Genomic DNA, 17,351 nt, shown 5'->3' with positions numbered 1-17,351 from the left:
TAAACTGATATTCAGAACCCAATAGGAGAATGTTATGGTTATGGCGATTATCACCTTTTATAAAATATACCAGACTCTGACACACAACAGGGCATATTTTATGTTATGTGGGAGTTAAAATAGAACAAGAAGACAACAAAACAGAAGTTGTTCCATTTGGGAAGAGGAAGGATCTGGCAGGAGGAGAGATGGAGGGAATGGGGTAGGTCATGAAGGAGGCAACAAAGTACATAATGCACATGAATGAATACATCGTAATAAAGTCCATTGTTTTGAACAACTTATTTATATTTTATATGTTCTAATTGAAATATACTTTCTAAGATAGTGTATAGGTCATGATAGTAGTGTAGGTTACATAGGGAGATGAGGAAGACAGGTAAGAGTGATGATATAAGGAGAGCAGAGGTGGCAATGGGACAGGGGATGTGGTTGAAATATATGACAATCGTGTGTGGAAATGTTATAAACCTACTATTTCATACAATGAATATATACTCAAAATAAATTTGGTGGCCAAGTAAAGTTGTTGAAATATTCCTTTAATAGTAGTGGGTCCCAGGATTATCACTTTTACCAGTGAGGGCCTTCTGGGGATTGCACACATGCCTGGCTAGTGTTCCATCACCGAACTACAGACCAGGTCCCAGAACATCCTCTTTCAATGTCTGGGTATGTGTTTCCTCTCATCTTTGCTGTCTGCCTTTCTGATCGTTAACCTTGGGCATTTAAAACAGGCCTTTGAATAGATTCACTTACCATGGAGTTGACTTCTTTGCATCCAGTCTCTGTCTTAGCACTAATGTACTGATTTTCATGGCATATTCTTATCTTTATATGTCCCGGGACAGGCTTTCCATAGCTATATCTGTCATGAGATAAATTCACAGAGACCAAGGGTCTTTCTAAAGCAGAGACCCACTGTCTTCTCACTGATTAGGTGTAGTTTCATGACAACAAACCTGGCACATTATTATTACCTCCTGGTACCTTCTAACTCTTTGTGTTCAGAATTTATAAATAAATTAATAAATAATAAAAATTTTAGCCCTATTAAGAACCTATGGAAGCCATGGCTTTCTCCCTTTTGTGGTTCTGAAAAGGATTAAGTAAGCAAACGAGGATCCTGAACTACTAAGTTATTAGAATGAGTCGAATGGGAACCATGGGAAATGACTCAGAGGTACTCTAGCAAACCTCTTCACTCCTTTGCCTTTGTTCATTCATTTTAGTTTTTGAGCACATCCATTGTAAGCACAAGCAACTGTGAATTAAGGTGTGTGTCTTCTGTTTGATTCAGGCACATGTTACAAGTTCCTTCTTGTATGATTCTAGACTTAAATAGAAATTTTAGTTGTTGTAGTATAATGTTCTCCTTTATCAGGTACAGAAATGCAAGCAGAAGTGTCTCAAGGTTAACCTTGAGTGGTAGTGGTTTGAGCTGGAGGCAGACTGGGGGCTCTTATTTCTCTGCTCTTTCTCTCAGCCCATAAGAGGGCAGCAAGATGCCTTTATTTAGTGTCTGTGTTTTCTTCACGTGGTCAGTGGATCTTATTAGGTCCCTTCCTTTCTGCAAAGGCAGGAATTCTTTACTGCCTCATACAATTCATTTTATCCATTGATATCAGTAACATATGCAATGAATGACTGTAAGTGATGCTGAGTAATAAGGGATACAAACAAACACCACAGGGGAAACATTCTAGTGGAGAAAGGACATGATTGTAGGATTGCTACATATTCTACAAAAGACATTATCCTAGGGATTTTCTGTGTCTGAGTACATTCTTAAGGATAGAAGGACAGAAGGAGGTAACTCACTTCCCACATGCAGTCACACTGAGTATTTCATCGTGCACAGAGATGGCATTTGGGACCTTCACGTCGACATTAAATCTGGGAAGCACTATTGAGAGAGAGAGGAGACACTCAGATGCAATTGACTTGTCTAGTTGTCTAAATGCTCAGTCTCTGTCCAGAAATGGTGATTTCACATTATTAAGGCATGTCTTATTCAAATAAAGTTAGAATGTTGAATGGTTATACATTATATCACTTCCTGAAAACCACAGAGCTATCTACTTAAATAAGAAAACCAAATAAAAAACAAAACAAGTAATAAGCTTCTGAAAAAAAATCCCAGAACTTTCTGGAAGTCCTATGATGTTAGGTGGACAGCATTAACTAGAGTCAGATGGAACTCAATTTGTTCAAAACAATTCCTCCTATGATAACCAGAAACCTATGACACCTGCTTTCTCTTTTTGGTCTTCTCAGTCCATACCGTATTCCATCACGGTGAAGGAGTGCTCTTCCTTCGCCCCTGACTCTTTGAGCACCACTATCTTGTAGGGGCCCTGAATGGGCTCTGCTGCCAGGCTGAAGGACATCTGCTGAAGCCCATTCTCTGTCTTAATATCCCGCCACTGCATAATTCGGTTCATTTTTGGATCCTGTGAAAGAGGTTTAAACTGTTTAAGTAAATAAAGTATTAAGTATGAAAACATACCTAGGATCACAGTGTTGGGGATGGAAGCATTTGGGAACTTGGTAACATTCTTTTGTGGAGGGAAGAAATATAGGTGACGTGGGAAATAACAAAACCAGTTATCTCAAATGGCAGAGGGCTGCTGACAATATTCCAATAAGTAAGACAATATTCCAATATCAAGTTATTTCATAAGATTGGGTTCTCTCTGATTACAAAACACGAAAGTTTCTTACCTCAATGTAAGCCAGAGGAAACTGAAACACAAGGAAAACAATGTTAATTTAGAAGAGCAGGTCACAATCCCTTCGGCAAATCAGTTTCCGTAATTATTTACGTTGTGATTAATAACTATCAAGTCACAGTCATGAAGTAGCAACAAAAACAACAAAAAATTGGGTTGTGAATCACCACAATATGAGGAACTGCATTAAAGGGTCACTGTTTTAGGAAGAACAAGAACCACTGATTTGGAAATTTCACACACACAGCAAATTCAATAGATTTAAAGAATAGGATGTAGAATGAGAGTTCCAGCCAAAATGTGATGAACTTAATATCTAGTAACATAGTCTATTGTAAGCCAATTCACCACTTGCCTTTTAAATCTTTAAGTGGGAGAGAAATGAATCCTAAAAAGTAGTAGCAAGAGTACTTTATAACCAGCGTACAAAAAATGTTGGGATCTAAGTAAGTCATTTTTACTAGTGAATTCGGCAAGATCAACATGATACAAAAATAATGGGATACTTAGAAAAATTTTAATTGCACAGAAAATGCAGGCAAAAATGATAAATTCTATAAACTTCATTCATTCACGAAAACTATGATTTGGGGAATAACTTAATTTATATTAAGAAATCCAGGAGGCCTAGGAAGAATATTAGAAAACATTAGAAATACATGAAAAAAATCTAAAATAATGGGTAAATACATATGCACTAGACAGAAACGTTTGTTGTTAAATGATTCATACTGTTTCCAAACCAATATACATGTTGTTAACCTGTCAATCAAATTTCCAAGGCTGATTGTAGAAGTATACTCTAATAGTAAAATTTATACAAAACATCCAGGAGCAGTTGAAATTCTGAAGTGAACTCACCCTAAATAAAAATGGAAGTGCTGACCTCTGAGAAGTTCTACCCAGCATCAGAGTGAAACAGATGCAGATACCCACAGCCAAACATTGGATAGAGGTCAGGAACACTTATGGAAGAGTTGGGGGAATGACTGAAGGCCCCGAAAGAGTTACAAACTCCACAGAAAGACCAACAGAGCCAACAAAGCCAGACCCCTGGAGGCTCTCAAAGTCTGAGCCACCAACCCAAGAGCATTCATAGGCTGGAATGAGCCCCTTCTACCCCCATATGTAGCAGACAGGAAGCTGAGTCATCATGGCTACCTTGTCTGGTCCCAGTGGGAGAGGATGAGTTTAATCTGGCAGAGACTTGATGTGCCATGGTGGGGGAATACCCAGGGGAGGCCCCATCCTCTCAGAGAAGAAGAGGAGAGGAGACTGAGGGAGGGAATATGTGAGGGAGGCACTGGGAGGGGAAAGTGTGTTTGGGATGTAAATTAACTAATTAATTAAAAAGGAAATGTAACTATTTTGAATCTGGGAGGTGAACAAAGGAAGGGAGACACAGTTGGCAACATGGTGGCTGCCAGGGTGTAAGGACTTGGGCTTCATCCCAGAATCCACATAAAAAGCAGGTACAAGTATTCCCTGCAATTCCAGCTGGAGAAGGAAGCAGAACAGACAGTTTTTCACACACCTGTTTGACCCACACCTGTCCTATCAGCAAGATGTGCAGAGGCAATGGTAGCTTAGAGCTTGTGGGAGTGGCCAACCAATGACTGATCTAATTTGAAGCCCAAGCCATGAGGGGGAGCCTATGCCCGCATACTGCCTGGATGGCCAGAACGTGAAGCTAGATGGTTCACAAATCTAATGTAGAACCAAACATGACTAACTAGGGGGAAGGTCACTGAAATGATTCCTAATGATAGCCTACTGTACTCATAGGACCAGTGCTCAGCCTGGTCTTCATCAATGAGGCTTTCTCCAGTAGCTTGTGGGAGCAGATGCAGAGATCCACAACCAAACAATAGGCAGAGTTTGGGAAACGCTGAAGAAGAGTGGGAGGAAGGATTTTAAGAGCCAGTGGGGGGAAAAAGGAGCCAGAGTGGTTAAGTACATCAGGAGAAAACAGCCCACAGAATCAATAAAGTATGACCCACAGGAGTTCACAGAGACTAACGTGACAATCAGGGAGCCTGCTGGGGTCTGTACTATGCATTGGCAAGCATGCTGTGTTTGTTTAGCCTGGGTTGTTTGCAGGAGACCAAACAGTGGTTGCAGTGTGTCTTTGACTCTTTTGCCTGCTCTTGGAACCCTTTCCCCCCTTACTGGGTTGTCGTGCAGAGCCTTTATATGAGGGTTTATGCCTAGTCTTCTTGTATCTTGTTATGCTGTGTTCAGTTGATATAACTGAGAGGGCTACTTTTTTTCTGAATGGAAATGCATATGGAAGAAAGGGGATATTGTGGGGTGACTTGAAGGAGCAGAGGGAAGGGGTGCTATGGCTAGGATGTTTTGTATGAAAGAAGAATAAATAATAGCAAAAAAGTAAATATATTCTTAATAAAATTAAGACAACAGATAATTGGGAATTTTTAGACTCTCCAATAAAATGTTGTCCATTGTAATTTGTTATTTGTAAAGAACAAACTAAGTAAAACAGATTGATATTCTGTTTAGTTTTTAAGTATTTCTTTGTGAATTTTGCACAGTATTTCCTGATGATATTCACCCTTCCAGATCTACCTCCCTTCCCTTCATACCTGACTTAGTGTTCTCTCTTTTTCCATCCATTAATTCCAATTTATGCTGAATATCTATATATACTTGGCTACATGGACTTCCACCGGAGTTTGGTAGATTGACTTTCTCCAGGTAGCTGTCATAACAATAGCTTCTCAGCAAGGGGTGGGGCTTCATGTCCATCTCTCCTCTCCATGCCAGGGTTTGTTTTTATTGCATGTGCTTATGCATGCTAACACAACTGTAAGTTTATATATGCTGCTACCATGTTGGATTTAGAGAATCATTTTCTTGCATTAATTCTGCCTCTAACAGTATTCATCTCTGGCTCTTAAAGTTTTTCCTTCCTCCCAACATACTAATCTCAGTGCTTTGGGAGGTGAGGTTGTGATTAAATGTCCAATTTAGGATTTCCTATTCTATGGTCAAGCAGATACAGACAGGATCCATCCTCCCTACTGGCTAGCTTTCATACAGCTGGAAGGTATTATGCAAAATATCAAAGGAGGAAGATAATGATTAATCTCACCCAGCTGCCATATCTCTAAACAGTGAGACCCACTAGCCAGGTAAGATATGCCCACTGGTGCATTAATAGCACAAATGTCAAGTAAGCAACCAACCACTTCTGACTGGATTTAAGTGCCACTGTGGAAGATGAAATCCACACACTTTGAATCATTATAGAGACAAGGCATGGGGTTTCATGCCTCATAGATCCCAGGAGAGAACCCACTACAATTATACTGCTAAGAGACCCAGTATTAAGCCAACTATTATTGATTTGGCTTTATATTTATAGATTAAAGCACCCCTCAGCCCTCATCAGAGAAGCTTCTATTCATAGTAAAAGGTATTTAACTATACAGATACCCACAACTTGCCTAAGAACAGAGGGCAAGAAGCTGAAATCCGATTTTATTCTTAAAAGAGTTTATTTAGGGAAGAATCCAGTATTAAATTTGACGTTATAAAAATAACAGAGACTGTGTGAGAAATACCCTTGTTATACTAGAAATGGATTTCTTAAGGGTGGCACAAAGTATCAGAATCTATAAAAAAAAATGACTGAAAAACACTCACTAATCTAAAAGGTTCTATACAGTATAAGTCTCCACAAAATATAGAGAAAACCCAGAGATACTTAAACAGTAGTGGGCTACAAAATAAGGGTACTCACACATGAGGAAGCCATAGGATGACCAATGTTGACTGAGTGACAGGTACAAACAGGCAAAAGAGCTAGTATAGAAAGCAAGAAAAACTCATGCCTCAGAAGAGACTGTAAATTAGAATATTACAGTGGTATTTTCTCTTGAAGACCCTACCAATACCCATAGGTAAAAGACTTACCAACTCATTCAGGGGGTGTAGCTTTTTATCCACAGAGACAACCCGAAATTTAACTGGAAAAAGAGAGAGAGAGAGACTTTTCTAGTGAGGTTCAAGGACCCAGGCCTTCTTCGTGCCATGTTCAGGTGTCTTAATTCCTTTGCCCGCTGTCGTGCTTCATACCTGTTTGTCCTGGCTTGTACACTGGCTTGTCTGTCTGCACAAAGGCGACACTTTCTTTGTTCTTCACAAGCACTGAATTCCTTTTTCTGAATTTATGTGTTGGCCCTTTGATGTCAACGTAGAGAGACTCCACCTTATCAGAAAGGGAGAATCTAGGGATCTGGGAACAACAGGAATGCATGAGAGTTCCTTTACAATCTGACTTTCTGCAGTTCTCAGACTGCCTCACTAACCTTCTCTCCCTCTACCTCACAGAAAAGAGATGGAGGGTCCATCAGTTTCTGCTTAAATATTACATGGAGGAAAAACACTGTCAGGAAAAAAAGGATGAAAAGAAAATACAACATTTTGGCTCCCAGTCGGACAGGGCAAACAGCCCCAGGTACTGTGATATCCTGAGTTTGAGATCTTTGGGGAAGCAGGCCACTGGGCTGCTAACTGAGCCCAGGCCCTGGGCAGATGGGTGGTTCGTCTCTATGGCAGCCAGGCGGGTGTCCTGTGCCCTGTGGTTGGTCAGCACTTGGAGGGGATCCCTGCCACCATCTTCACTCCCTGATGGAGCAGACGGGCAGCACCAGGTTCACAGAGACAACCCGAGTATAGCATTGCTTAGCGCAGGACACACCAGGGCTCCAACAGCACCCAAGAGGAGGGCAGCACATCAGCAATCTGTGTCAGGAGAAACCCAGTCATCCAGTGGTGAAGAAATAGCTTTATGGGATCACAGAAGGTTCAAGCACAGGCCAGTGACAACAGGAAATTAACACCAGAGATAACCAGATGGCAAGGGGCAAACATAGGAACATTACTAACAGAAATCAAGGCAATATGGCAGCATCTGAACCCAATTCTCCAACAACAGCACGTCCTGGATACCCCAACACACCAAAAAATCAAGATTTGGATTTAAAATCACTTGTCATGATGCTGTTAGAGGAATACAAGAAGGACATAAATAAATGTCTTAAAGAAGTACAGGAGAAGATGGATCAAAACTTAGAAGCCCTTACAAGGGAAATACAAAAATCATTTTAAAAAAAAATCAGAATAATATGGGATAAGAGATAGAAGTCAATAAGGAGGAAATGCAAAAATCACTTAAAGAAATACAGGAGAATTTGGGTCAACAGGCAGAAGTCATGAAAGAGGAAACATAAAAATCTCTTAAAGACTTAAAGGAAAACACAAACAAGTAAGTGAAGGAACTGAGCAAAACCATCCAGGATCTAAAAACAGAAGTAGAAACAACTAAGAAATCACAAAGTGAGACAACTTTGGAGATAGAAAACCTTGGGAAGAAATCAGGGGCCATAGATACAAATATCAACAACAGAATACAAGAGATAGAAGAATGAGTCTCAGATGCCAAAGATACCATAGAAACCATGGACTCAACAGTCAAAGAAAATGCAAAATGCAAAAAGCTTGTAACTCAAAACATCCAGGAAATCCAGGACACAATGAGAAGACTAAACCTAAGGATTACAGTGAGGATTTACAACTTAAAGGACTAGCATATATCTTCAACAAAATTATGGAAGAAAACTTCCCTAACCTAAAGAGAGAGATGCCCATGAATATACAAGAAGCCTACAGAACTCCAAACAGACTGGACCAGAACAGAAATACCTCCCATCACATAATAATCAAAACCCCAAATGTACTAAACAAGGAAAGAATGTTAAAGGCAGTAAGAGAAAAAGGCCAAGTAACATATAAAGGAAGACCTTTCAAAATTGTGCCAGACTTATTACCAGAGACCATGAAAGCTAGAAGATCTTGGGCAGATCTCATGCAGACCCTAAGAGAACACAAATGCCAGCCAAAGCTACTATACCCAGCAAAACTCTTAATCACCATAGATGGAGAAACCAAGATATTCCATGACAAAGCCAAATTTACTCAATATCTTTCCACAAACCCAGCCCTACAAAGGGTAATAAAGGGAAAACACCAATACAAGGAGGGAAACTACACCCTGGAAAAAGCAAGATAGTAACCTTCTTTCGTCAAACCCAAAAGAAGTTAACCAATCAAATAGAAAAAAATAACATAAAAATGACAGGAAGTAATAATCACTATTCCTTAATATTTCTTAACATCAATGGACTCAATTCCCCAATAAAAAGACATAGACTAACAGACTGGATACAGAAACAGGACCCTACATTTTGCTACATACAAGAAACACACCTCAGTGTCAAAGACAAAAACTACTTCAGAATAAAAAGCTGGAAGACAATTTTACAAGCCAATGGTCTCAGGAAACGAGTCAGATTAGGCACTCTAATATCAGATAAAATTGACTTTCAACCTAAGTCATCAAAAGAGACAAAGAAGGACAATTCTTGATGGTCAAAGGAAAAATCCACCAAGAAGAACTCTCAATTCTGAACATCTATGCTCCAAATTCAAGGGCACCCTCATTCATAAAAGAAACTTTACTAAAGCTCAAAGCACACATTGCACCTAACACAATAATTGTGGGTGACTTCAACACTTCACTCTCCTCAATGGACCAATCAGGAAAACAGAAACTAAACAGGAACACAGTGAAACTAATGGATGCTTTGGACCAATTGGATTTAAAAGATATATAGAGAGAACATTTCATCCTAAAGCAAAAGAATATACCTTTTTCTCAGCACCTCATGCTACCTTCTCCAAAATCAATCATATAATTGGTCACAAGACAGAACTCAACAAATATAAGAAGATCGAACTTATCCCATGCCTCCTATCAGATCACTATGGAGTAAAGGTGATCTTCAATAGCAACAAAAACAACAGAAAGCCTACATACATATGGAAATTGAGCAATACTCAATGATACCTTGGTTAAGGAAAAAATAAAGAAAGAAATCAAAGACTTTTTAGAATTTAATGAAAATGAAAGCACAACATACCCAAATTTATGGGACATAATGGAAGCAGTGCCAGGGCTAAGAGGAAAACTCATAGCCCTGAATATCTTGAAAAGAAACAGGAGAGAGCATACACTAGCAGCTTAACAGCACACCTGAAAGTCCTGGAACAAAAAGAAACTAATTCACCCAGGAGGAGTAGAAGACAGGCATTATCAAACTCAGGGCTGAAATCAATCAAGTAGAAACAAAGAGAACCATACAGAGAATCAACAAAAGCAGGAGCTGGTTCTTTGAGAAAATCAACAGGACAGATAAACCCATAGCCAGACTAATCAAAGGGCACAGAGACAGTATCGCATTTAACAAAATTAGAAATGAAAAGGGAGATATAACAACAGAAATGGAGGAAATTAAAAAAAATCGTCAGATCCTACTACAAAAGTCTATATGCAACACAACTGGAAAATCTGGAGGAAATGGACAATTTCCTAGACAGATACCAAATACCAAAATTAAATCAGGATCAATTAGATCAACTAAACAGTCCCATAATCCCTAAAGAGATAAAAGGGGCCATAGAAAGTCTCCCAACCAAAAAAAAAAAAGCACAGGACCAGATGGTTTTAGTGCAGAATTCTATCAGACCTTCAAAGAAGACCTAATACCAATACTCCTCAAATTATTCCACGAAGTAGAAAGAGAAGGAACACTACCCAACTGAAACTGAGGAAATTCAAAAAATCATCAGATCCTAGTACAAAAGCCTATACTCAACACAAATGGAGAATCTGGAGGAAATGAACAATTTCCTAGACAGATGCCAAACACCAAAATTAAATCAGGATCAAATAGATCATCTAAACAGTCCCATAAGCCCTAAAAAAATTAAAAGGAGTCATAGTAAGTCTCCCAACCAAAAAAGGCACGGGACCAGATGGTTTTAGTGCAGAATTCTATAAGAACTTCAAAGAAGACCTAACACCAATCATCTTCAACCTATTTTACAAAGTAGAAAGAGAAGGAACACCAACCAACTCGTTCTACGAATCCTCAATTACGCGGATACCAAAACCACACCAAGATACAACAAGGAAAGAGAACTTCAGACCCATTTCCATTTTGAATATCAATGCAAAAATACTAAATAAAATTCTTGCCAACCAAATCCAAGAACACATCAAAACCATCATTCACCACGATCAACTAGGCTTCATCCCAGGGATGCAGGGATGGTTCAATATAAGGAAATCCATCAATGCAATCCACCTACATAAACAAACTCAAAGAAAAAAACCACATGGTATTTCATTATATGTTGAAAAAGCATTTGACAAAATTCAGCATCCTTTCAAGCCAAAAGTCTTGGAAAGAACAGGAATTCAAGGCCCATACCCAAACATAGTTGAAGCAATATACAGCAAACCGGTAGTCAACATCAAACTAAATGGAGACAAACTTGAAGCAATCCCACTAAAATCAGGGACTAGACAAAGCTGCCCCCTCTCTCCATATTTTTCAATATAGTACTTGAAGTTCTAGCTAGAGCAATTAGACAACATAATAAGGTCAAAGGGATACAAATTGGAAAGAAAGAAGCCAAACTATCACTATTTGCAGATGCTTTGATGGTATACTTAAGTGATACACAAAAACCTCCACCAGAGAACTCCTACAGCTGATAAACAACTTCAACAAAGTGGCCGGTTATAAAATCAACTCAAGCAAGTCAGTAGCCTTACTATACTCAAAGGATAAGCAGGGTGCGAAAGAAGTCAGGGAAATGACACCCTTCACAATAGCAACAAACAATATAAAGTATCTTGGTGTGACTCTAACCAAACAAGTGAAAGATCTATATGACAAGAACTTCAGGTCTCTGAAGAAGGAAATCGAAGAAGACCTCAGAAAATGGAAAAATCTTCTGCTGGTGAGTCAATAAACTTTCAAACACTAGTTCAGCTAATTAGGACCACATCTCATTGTGGTATATTTACACAATGGAATACTACTCAGCAATTAAAAACAATGAATTCATGAAATTTTTAGGCAAATGGTTGGAACTGTAAAATATCATCCTAAGTGGGGTAACCCAATCACAAAAGAATACACACGGAATGTAATCACTGATAAGTGGATATTAATTATCCCAGAAGCTCTGAATACTCAAGACACAACTAGCATATCAAATGATTCCAAAGAAGAAGGAAGGAGAGAGCCCTGGTCCTGGAAAGACTTGATCCAGCATTATAGGGGAGTACCAGGCTAGAAAAACGAGAGGGGGGTGATTGGGAAATGGTTGGAGAGAAGAGGGCTTATGGGACATATGCGGACAGGGAACTGGGAAAGGGGAAAGCATTTGGAATGTAAACAAAGAATATAGAAAACAAATAAATAAAAAAGAAAATACAGCATTTTGTGTAAGTAGTGTGAGTTTATGTGAGCAAAAAAAAAAAAAAACACCATCATTTTTATGGAGTAAATAGAGTTTTGATTGAAAATTAGCTCTAAGAAATGAAAGAAGATTAGCTTTATCTCTGAAACTGAGGTAGAGTGAGAGGTAATGTATTAATGGTGGTAGGAATTATGTCTTGAGGAAAGGTCTCAGAGAAGAAAGCCAGCACTTATTCAGGATATCAGGATTATGCATAGGCGATGTGGTCCTAATTAGTTGGACTGGTGTTTGAAAGTTTATTGACCCACCAGCAGAAAGTACAACGAATTGGCAAACCTTTCTTTGGGCTGTGGGCTTTTTTGAGGGAATTCCATGGGAAAGCAGTATACAAACACATTTGTCTCATCTCATTTTGTGGTGGCATGATCTCTGCTATCTGTTTACTGTGCAAATGTTGTCACTTTCTTATTGTTTTGAGTTCACAGATATGCTTCTAGATTAATCTTTTTTTTAGAAATGTGTATGGATAATATTAACTCACATTAACTCATATGTTCATAAGTATATAGAACAAATCAGGACAGGCATCTAGTACTCACAATGAAGGAAACACATTGGAACATGTCCTTGTCAACCACAAGCTCATCAAACAGGTTTCTCCTTTCCTGATGAGACATCAAGGAAGCTGTGACAGTCACTGTCTCATTCAGATGGTAGAGATGGAGGCAGATCTTCTCAGGGGTCTCGGTGTAGAGCTGGGAAGGGACCAGCACCATGTACTTCCTGGAAAGGAAGGAGTTCTGGCCATCGGATGACATTGTCTATACCTGGACTTTCACCACAGTAACCATTATTACAGCTTGCCACACAGCAGCGTGGCAAGACAATTATCAGCTCATCAACCATCAGCTTCAGCAGTGATACCTGCTGAGGCAGGTGTGAATAGTATGCGTTCTCTTCACTAAGCAGCCAGCACTCAAGTTCTAGAAAGTTCTTATTTTTAAAAATGTAAATATGAGAGGAACAATTATCCTTTCCATAAAAATTTATCATGATTATTTTTATTACCATTTTTAATTCTTTTATTTAAAATTATTTATTCATTTTATGTATATAAATATACTGTCACCATCTTCAGACACACCAGAAGAGGGCGTCAGATCTCATTACTAATGGTTGTGAGCCACCATTTGGTTGCTGGGAATTGAACTCAGGACCTCTGGAAGAGCAGTCAGTGCTCTTAACCACTGAGCCATCTCTCTAATGTGCCCCCCCAACTCCTTTTTAAAATTATTTATTTATTTTATGTATGGCAGTATACTGTTGCTCTCTTCAGACACACCAGAAGAGTGTTGTGGATCCCATTACAGATAGTTAGTTGTGAGCAACCATGTGGTTGCTCGGAATTGTATTCAGGATATCTGGAAAAGCAGTCAGTGCTCCTAACCACTGAGCCATCTCTCTAGCACCTATTTTTAATTCTTAAAAGATAACTCAATACCCTGTTTTCATTTTCTGTTACTCTTCAACATAAGATTTATAATGTGACTGTGTACTTCAAACTTGCATAATTTACCTATGTTATTCTTTAGTAAGTGCCAAAGGATACCTGTAGGAATTACTCTCTACCTTTTCCTATAATTGAAGATTTTTGTCTGCCAAAATCTAGCCTGTCATTGCAGTATCAGAGTATGCAAAATTATCACTAGCTTGCTTTTTATTTTTACCACCTTAAATATATTTTTCTGATCATAGATACAAAACAAGGCACTCAACAATATAATCCAAATTGTGTGGTTATTTTGCAAACCAAAGAAGTTCTACTGGTTGTTTAATCCAAGGTCTTTGATCTTAATAAATGTATTGTTTTAGGACACAAACATCCACAGGGTTCTGATGTGCCTGAAGTCTTATCTGTCTCAAGGTTAAACCATAGGGTACACATTTCCAACCAAAACTGTCAACAACTGAAATGCTTATGTTTCAAAGCGATTAAATAGTTTCAACACCCAAGAATGTCTCTAACCATTGGGATTTGAGACACTACTGGTTCAGTAATAAGGGGAAAGCTGTTCTAAATCACACCACACCTCAGTTTAGTAACACTGATTGCTTTAGAGTGGGAAAAAATATTTCCCAGAATCATGTAATACTAAGGTTGGAGAACATATACCATTATTTGTTAATTAAAAAGCAAAAAGAATTTAGGGAGGTTTTCAGGGGAAGGGACTATGAAGGAAATGGATGGTTTTTTGACTGGAGGAGGGGCGGTACAGAAGAGGGGCTTTGGAGATACTTACGAGTCTCCATTGAGAAAGGATGCAGAAGGCAGGAAGGCCAGAAGAACTGTAAAAAGGCCCAGCTGAGCCTGTCTGTTCTTCCACATGGTGTTGTAAGAAAGGACAGGACAGGGTTTATGGCGTCCTCCTTCTTAACACTGTTTTCAGAGTCCTCCAGTCCACCGCAGCTTATTTATGAGTCCTCTGTAAATAGGATGCTCTGCCCAAAGTGTTTAAATATCAAAACAGAATCTTTGTTCTCTGTCAGTGTGTTCAGTGGTGGCCTGAGCACAACTCAAATAAATTACAACAGTCTCAGGAAAGGCGCCAGCAGAGCTGTGCTTGCTGCTGGTCAAGGGTCAAGGCCACAGAATTTGCTTAGTCTGAGCCAGAGCAGATTTTCTCAGTCTTACTGAGCAGTAAATCTTTGCAGTACGTGGCTATACTGTGACTGTGTGACATTTGCCACCTACCTGCTTCTACTCACTTAGAATTTAGTGTCACTCTCTGGGATGTGACATCTCCGTTTCTTTTCTTCTTCATTTGAGAGTCACTAGAGTAGTCCAGGTTGGAGATTTTAAATTCTCCTGTGTCCGATCCTGCAAGTGTCTACTTTAATGGGTCTCGTGTATGAAAATGGGATGGTGGACACTGGGCAAGCTAAAAGACTCACCGATTACAAGTCACTGTGCCTAGTTCTTTGTCAGAACAGAAGTTCACAAGTCACATTGCTATCTCTACTGCTTACTATGAGGCCCAGCATAATATGTGCTACTAAAGGTGATTGCTTCAAATGGTGAGGTATCATAATTTGGGGTGCAGCTCGGATCCTCTGGAAATATATTAAGGTCTGAGTTGGGAACCACATTAGAATTTCTAGTCTAGATAATAATGCTGCTTATTTTTGCAAAGATCCTGTGATATTGGCTTGAGAGGGAGTCATAGCATAAGCTGAATGAATTATAGTGTTGAGGCATTGAGTACAAAGAAATAACACGTGAGAAGGGATGTAATGTAAGCATGTAAGGGAAGACAATATGCCAGGCACAGTGGTGCACCCATTTAGCCCCAAAACTCAGGAGGCAGAGGCAGGCAGATATTTATGAGTTCAAGGACTGCCTGATCTTCAAAGCCAGTCCAGGACAGCCAAGGCTTGCACAGAGAAAAAACCCTGGTTTGAAAAAAAGAACAACAAAAAACTCATGTATTTCATTGATGGACCTCTGAACCCCGATTAATTAATAGGAGACTACTGCTAGATGCAGGCTTGTTGGTTAACTTGAGTTCAAGCTTAGGAGAGTTCCTCTAAGATGGAGCCTGACCAAGATGAAGTCTGTCTGGTCTCTCCCACTTACCATGAGAGTCAGAGACACCCAGTCATGGGAGAGAGAGGACATGCATCCAGATTCATTGCACATTTTAGTGCTTCAAGCTATGTGTGATTATCCCAACACTTACACAAAACAAAAACAACACTGATTAAAATACATGAGGTACTTTTGCATTTTAACCTAAAAATATCAGTTATTTCTAAGGTATGCAGATCAAGAGACACATATTTCCTAGACATACTGAAAACAAACAAAAACTATCAGAGAAAATAGAATATTGTGGCATGAAGTGAATATCATGTTTAAAAGTTTAAAATTACTATGCTTCATAGAAATATAAAACAAAACGCCTCTAACCTGTGACCCCCACTTGGCCAAGGACAGAGGGCTTCCAGGAATGCTGGGAATTATTCTTGAAATTACCTGATTTGTTTATGCAAGATAACAAACCACATGTTCTCACTCCTGCAAACAAGCTTGCTTGTCGCTGGCCATATGTGCTTTTCTGCATGTAGGCCAGATGTGAGAATGGTTTCATATAAGCAGGAAGTACATACACTTGCCAGCTTTTGCCTTTATAAACCCCTTACTGAGGTAATTCATAGATACATCTTGAGAGTACCCTCAGGTTCAGTCCTGGCACCATGATTATCTGGTGCTGGTAAAACCTATCATTTTGGAAAGATGAAATGTTAAAAATCAATGGTTTCCCCTTCTTCCTCTATTTAATGGCTCCCATCTATGTGGTGTGTGTGTTTGTATCTGGGAACAGATGTATGAATTTGTATGTGTGGTTTAAATCACTTGCATGTGTTTATTCATGTATTAATAAGACAGATTTTTTTAAAGATTAATTTATTTATTACAAGTAAGTACACTGTACCTGTCTTCAGACACACCACAAGAGGGCCTCAGGTCACTTTATGGATGATTGTGAGCCATCATATGGTTGCTGGGAATTGAACTCACGACCTCTGGAAGAGCAGTCAGTGCTCGTAACTGCTGAGCCATCTCTCCAGCCCCAAGGACCTCTGTCTTGTATCATTTTTACCGTGCTTCCTGAGACACTTTCCTTGATGCTGAAAGTTGTAAATGAGGTTAGACCATCTAAGAGAGGAATCCATAGGGATCTCTCTGCCATAAAAGTCAGGCTTTTATGTGGTTACTAATTTTAATTCATGTCCTTATATATGTAGAAGCTTTTGTTTAGTGACCTCTAATCCATGACAGGAGAAGTGCTGTTTTGCTGGCTGGATTCTCCATGCATGCCTTCCCTTGTGAGCCTAAGTTTATCCACAGAGCATTTGGTTCATAAACACCACACCATGGTCAATGCTTTTTGCAGTTCTGTTCAAAGTGCAGGAGAAGCTGGTGGTAGAGTATGGTCTCTTCATTGTCTAGAGTGTATGACTGATGAAAGCCTGCAAACTAAGGAGCACCATGGATTGTTATCAATTCCCAATTATTTTAGAATATTAGGAGCCAGGGAGACTAGCTTTAAAAGTTGTATCTTTAATATCAAAAAAGGATGCTCTTGCTGAAGATGGACACGGGGGTGAACATGTCCAGGGCCAAGCAATGGCCTCATAGCATATGAGACTTTGCTGTTCCTAAGAAGTGTTGAAGGGAAGTAGCCTGGATAAATGGATGGC

The 17,351-nt window shown here is 39.3% G+C and overlaps 1 pseudogene; it reads right to left on the bottom strand.

Annotated features, from left to right (window-relative positions):
- The window catches only part of LOC127677612 (murinoglobulin-2-like), a 62,249-nt pseudogene extending 47,774 nt beyond the window's left edge, over nucleotides 1-14,475 (bottom strand).
- Between the last annotated feature and the right edge of the window lie 2,876 nt (nucleotides 14,476-17,351).

This window comes from Apodemus sylvaticus, chromosome 2, assembly GCF_947179515.1.
Source record: "Apodemus sylvaticus chromosome 2, mApoSyl1.1, whole genome shotgun sequence".
NCBI lineage: Eukaryota > Metazoa > Chordata > Mammalia > Rodentia > Muridae > Apodemus > Apodemus sylvaticus.
The sequence above is the reverse complement of the archived record's forward strand: the minus strand, read 5'-3'. Positions and strand labels throughout refer to the sequence as shown.